Raw genomic sequence first — 5627 nt, 5'->3', positions numbered from 1 at the left:
CAGAGCCAGTATCATCCCCAACAGGAAACTCTTTTGATCTATCCCTCTGAGTCTGGGTGGCTGAAATTGCTCCCGCAGAGGGGATACTACTCCACCCAACTGGATCCCTCCCCACAGTGTGCTCCTCCTAAAGGAACTAGAGTTGAAGATTTTGAAAGAAAATGAGTGGTTTAGCTCTGGAAAAGAGGCCATATTTCCCTAATTGAATGCCTGACCATGTAACTCCCAAGTAGGGAACTCACTATCCCTGACTTCCTTACCTTGGTTGCCCTACCCTACTGAGCTCCCAACCTGTGGAAGGCTCTGTGGGCAGCAGTCAGCCAGGGCCCACTCTAAAGTCTTTCTTCAGAAGGCTCTGGAGGAAGACCTAGCAACCTCAGGTGAAAGCAGAGAAAATGACAGGTGGAGGCAGACCTCTGGGAGCCTCAGTCATCTTAAAGATCTGCTGCCATGTCTAAGCTGGAGGAAGCCAACACTTACACACAGATTAGAACCTCTGACATATACTCAGGTGAAGTAAATGCAGTCATAAATAGTGAACACCATAGTAGTTCCAGACAGATAGCCCAAGGCCAGTTATACTCAACATCTGACAGTGACCTGTACCTGAACACTGCCCAAATGGACCCAGAACCAATACAACCAGTTGTGGGCTTCAAACCACAAAAGAACTCAGCCCAGTTTGTAACTACAGCAGCACATCCAAAGGGGATTCTGGAAGGCACCAGACCCTGCTGGGAACAATGTTGCCTCAGGGGACAGCCTCAGCACAGTGTCTTAAATGGTGATCTAGGTTTACCTTTATAATCACACAGTCTGAAGGGTTAATTTCACCCACAAAAGGGACAACAGCATTCAAGACTCAACTACATCAGGCGGTGCACATAACCCTGAAGAAATATTTTTGCATCATGGTGCTCAGATGATCTAGAAGATTGTGCCACAGAGCCCAACAAGACACCTTCATTATAAAATAATCACAACAGGTTTGGGAGTCATAGCAAATTTACCTAATATACAGAGACAAAATGGGGAGACAAAGAAATATGCTCTAAATGAAAGAACAAGAGAAACCCCCTGAAAAAAATTAAATGAAATGGAAGCAACCAAACACCAGAACCAGAGTTTAAAACAATGTATAAAGATGCTCAAGGACCTCACTGGAAGAATGGATGACCTCACTGAGAACTTAAATTAAGAGATAATGAGCAAAAAGGGCAAAAAAAAAAAAGCTCATAAAAGGAACCAGTCAGAAACAGAGAATACAATATCTAAAATGAAGAATATACTAGAAAGAATCAAAAGCAGGTTAGATAACGCATAGGATCAAATCAGTGATTTAAAGGACAAGATAACAGTAGGCACCCAAGCAGAGCACCAAAAAGAAAGGAGAATTTTTTTTAAATGAGGAAAGTCTAACGGACCTCTGGGAAAACATCAAGTGTAAAAATGCCCATATAATATGGGTTCCAGAAGGAGAAGTGAGTGAACAAGGGATAGAAAAACTCACGAAACAATGGTTGGAAACTTCCTTAACCTGGTGAAGGAAAAGTCACACAAGTTCAGGGAGCACAGAGTTCCAGTAAAGAGGAACTCAAAGAGGCCCAAATAAGACACATTGGAATTAAAATGCCAAAGATTAAAAGAAAAGAGATTCTTAAAAGCAGAAAGAGAAAAACAATTGGTTATGTACAAAGGAGCTCCCATAAAGCTGTCAACTGCTTTCTCAAAAGAAACACTTCAGGCCAGAAAGGATTGACACGAAGTATTCAAAGTGATGAAAATCAAACACTTCAACCAAGACTACTCTGTCCAGCAAGGCTATTATTCAAAATTGAAGGCAGCTTTTTGGCTTTTGGCTCAGGGGAATTGAAGGTGCACCTTTCTTTGGTCATCCCAACTTTGGGTTCATCTGTCACCAGCCACCTCCATCATGCTGCTGAAGTTCATCCCCAATGAGATCAAAGTCATTTACCTGAGATGCACTTGCAGGGAAGTTGGTGCCACATCTTCCCTGGCCCCCAAGATTGGCCCCCTGGGCCTGTCTCCGAGAAAGGTTGGTGATGACATTGCCAAAGCAACCAGTGACTGGAAGGGTCTGAGGATTACAATGAAACTGACCTTTTAAAACAGGCTCAGATTCAGGTAGTGCCTTCTGCCTCTGCCATGATCATCAAAGTCTTCAAAGACTCATCACAAGACAGAAAGAACAACAACAAAAAAACATTAAGCACAGTGGAAATATCACTTTTGATGAGATTGCCAATATTGCCTGATAGATATGGCACGAATCTTTAGCTAGAGAATGTTCTGGAACCATTAAAGAGATCCTGGGGACTGTCCAGTCTGTGGGCTGCAATGTCAATGACTGCCAGCCTGGTAACATCATAGATGACATCAACAGTGGTACAGTGGAATGCATGGCTAGCTAAGAATTACAAAGGAAAATATTTCAATTAAAAATCATTTAACAACTGGGACTTCCAGCAAGATGGAGGCATAGGTGGACGCACCGTACCTCCACATACAACCAAGATTAGAACAAAAATTTAGAGCCAGAATAACACCCAGAACTGACAGAGAATTTATCTGAATGGAAGTCGGACAGCCAAGAAGTTGAAGTAGACCCATTGATCCAGACTGGTAGGATGCAGCGGTGGACCCTGAATATGCAAATGGAGGCTAGCGGACCCAGTGAGGCGGCATTGTGGACCAGGGCAGAGCTCGCAACCCAGGATCCCAGAGAAGGGACTGAGATACCAGGAGAATGGAGCTACCGCCATTGTTCCCCCCACCCCCGCCCCCGCCCCCGCCCCCGCCCGCACATACAATGTCACAATCTAGCAACTGGGGTGCCCAGCCCAGGTGAACACCTAAGGCTCCACCCCTCACCGTAACAAGAGAGACCAGACTGGGGGGCGGGGAGAGAGAGAGACATGTCTCCAACAGAAGAACAGATCAGTCCCCCAGGACTCGTCTTTTTGAGAGACCAAGAAATAGCCAATCTATCAGATGCACAGTTCAAAACACTGGTGGTCAGGAAGCTCACAGGATTGGTTGATTTTGGGTGCAAATTAGAAGAAAAAAATGCAGGTTACCATAAAAGAGATGAAGGAAGATGCACAGAGAACCAATAGTGAAGGGAAGGAAACTGGGACTCAAAACAATAGAGTGGACCAGAAGGAAGAAAACAACCAAGCAGGAAAGAATGAAGAAATAAGAATTAAAAAAAAATGAGGAGAAGCTTAGGAACCTCCAGGGCATCTTTAAAAGTTCCAACATCTGAATTATAGGGGTACCAGAAAGGGAAGAGGAAAAGCAACAGATTGAGCACATACTTGAACAAATAATAAAGGAGAACTTCCCCATTCTGGCAAAGGAAATAGACTTCCAAGAAATCCAGGAAGCTCAGAGAGCCCCAAAGAAGTTGGACCCAAGAAGAAACACACCAAGGCACATCATAATTACATTAGCCAAGGTAAAAATGAAGGAGAGAATCCTAGAAGCAGCAAGAGATAAGGGACAGTAACCTACAAAGGAGTTCCCATCAGGCTGTCAGCTGATTTCTCAAAAGAGACCTCGCAGGCAAGAAGGAGCTGGAAAGAAGTATTCCAAGTCATGAAAGGCAAGGACCTACATCCAAGATTGCTCTAACCAGTAAGGCTTTCATTTAGAATGGAAGGGCAGATCAAGTGCTTCTCAGATAAGGTCAAGTTAAAGGAGTTCATCATCTCTAAGCCCTTATTACATGAAATGTTAAAGGGACTTATCTAAGGAAAAGAAGATAAAAAATATGTCTAGTAAAAGGACAGCAAACTCACAATGATTAACAGTCACACCTAAAACAAAGACCAAAACCAACTAAGCAAACAAGTAGAGCAGGAACAGAACCACAGAAGTGGAGATCCCATGGAGGGTTAGCAACAGGTGAGTGGGAGGAGGAGAGAGAGGGAAAAGGTACAGAGAATAAGTAGCATGGAATGTAGGTCGAAAATAGATAGGGGGAGGGTAAGAATAGTATGGGAAATGTAGAAGCTAAAGAACTGATAAGTATGACACATGGACATGACTAAAGGGAGGGATATGGGTGGGAGAGGATGTACAGGGTGGAGGGGAGTGAAGGGGGGAAAATGGGACAACAGTAATAGCATAATCAATAAAATATATTTAAAAAATCATTTAGCAACCCAAAAAGATAATAATAACAATAAAATTGAAGGCAAAATAAAGAGCTTCCCAGATAAGAAAAAACTAAAGGAGTTCATTGCAAACCAGTATTGCAAGAAATGTTAAAGGGCCCACTTTAAGAAAAAGAAAGAAAAATAAAAAGAGAGAGAGAGAGGAACATAGTTATAAGGGAAAATATGGCAATAAATAAGTACCTATAAATAATAACCTTAAATATAAATGGATTAAATGCTGTAATCAGAAGACATAGGGAGGCTGAATCAATAAGAAAACATGACCCATATATATGTTGTCTATAGGAGACCCACCTTAGAACAAAAGACACACACAGACTAAAGTGAAGGGATGGAAATATATTTCATAAAATGGAAACAAACAAACAAGGCTGGGGAAGCAATTCTTATATCTGACAAAATAAACTACAAAACAAAGGCAATAACAAAAGACAAAACCTGTCACTAAAAACACTAAAGGGACCAGTCCTACAAGAGGATATAATCCTTGTAAACACATACACACCCAGTATAGGAGCAATTAAATATATGAAGAAAATCTTGGTGGACACTAAGGAAGAGATCAACAGCAATACGGTTCTAACAGGGAATTTTAACAATCCAGTGTCATCAATGGGTAGATCATCAGGACAAAAAAATCAGCAAAGATACAGGGACCTTGAATGACACACTGGATTGGATGAATTTAATTGATATATACAAAATATTTCATCTGAAAGCAGCAGAATATACATTATTCTCAAGTACACATAGAATAGTCTTAAAGACAGACCATATGTTGGGATACAAAATGTCTTAAAAATTTTAAGAAAATTGAAATTGTATCAAGTACCTTCTCTGACCACAATGGTAGGAAACTAGAAATCAACTACAATGTAAAAACTCAAAAACATTCAAACACATGGAGGCTAAATAGCATTTTATTGAACAATGCATGGGTTAACAATGAGATCAATGAAATCAAATGATACTTTGAAATAAAGGAAAATGAGAATACATAAACTGAAACCTGTGGGACACAGTGAAAGCAGTCCTGAGAAGAAAGTTCATAGCATTACGGGCCTACCTCAAGAAGCAAGAAAAATCTCAAATACACAATTCAACCCTACACCTAAAAGAACTATAAAAAGAATTACAAACAAAGCCCAAAGTAAGTAGAAGGATGGAAGTAATTATAGAGTAAAAATACTGTTAAACTTCAGCTCTCAATCATCTTCCATCTCAAACAATTTGGTCCTTGACCAAGTTGTTCATGAAAAAAATGTCTTAGTTGTTGAACAAAACTTCGGTTCTTGACCTGACAATCCTTTCCTGTTGATACCTGTATGATCAGTCACACATCTATCAGACAAGAAAAAAAGAAAATATTTGACTATGATTCAAGTTCCAAATTGCATTTCGAACAGTTTCCTAAAATGAATTAAG

General features: G+C 40.8%; 1 pseudogene; it reads left to right on the top strand.

Annotated features, from left to right (window-relative positions):
• The first annotated feature begins 1882 nt into the window (after window positions 1–1882).
• Window positions 1883–2432, top strand: LOC123811913 (annotated as a pseudogene).
• Window positions 2433–5627: the final 3195 nt, after the last annotated feature.

This window comes from Phyllostomus hastatus, unplaced genomic scaffold (genome assembly GCF_019186645.2).
Source record: "Phyllostomus hastatus isolate PE091 unplaced genomic scaffold, TTU_PhHast_1.1 phas_scaffold_78, whole genome shotgun sequence".
Classification (NCBI taxonomy): Eukaryota; Metazoa; Chordata; class Mammalia; order Chiroptera; family Phyllostomidae; genus Phyllostomus; species Phyllostomus hastatus.
Note: the sequence above shows the minus strand (reverse complement) of the source record. Positions and strands in the feature narration are given on the sequence as shown.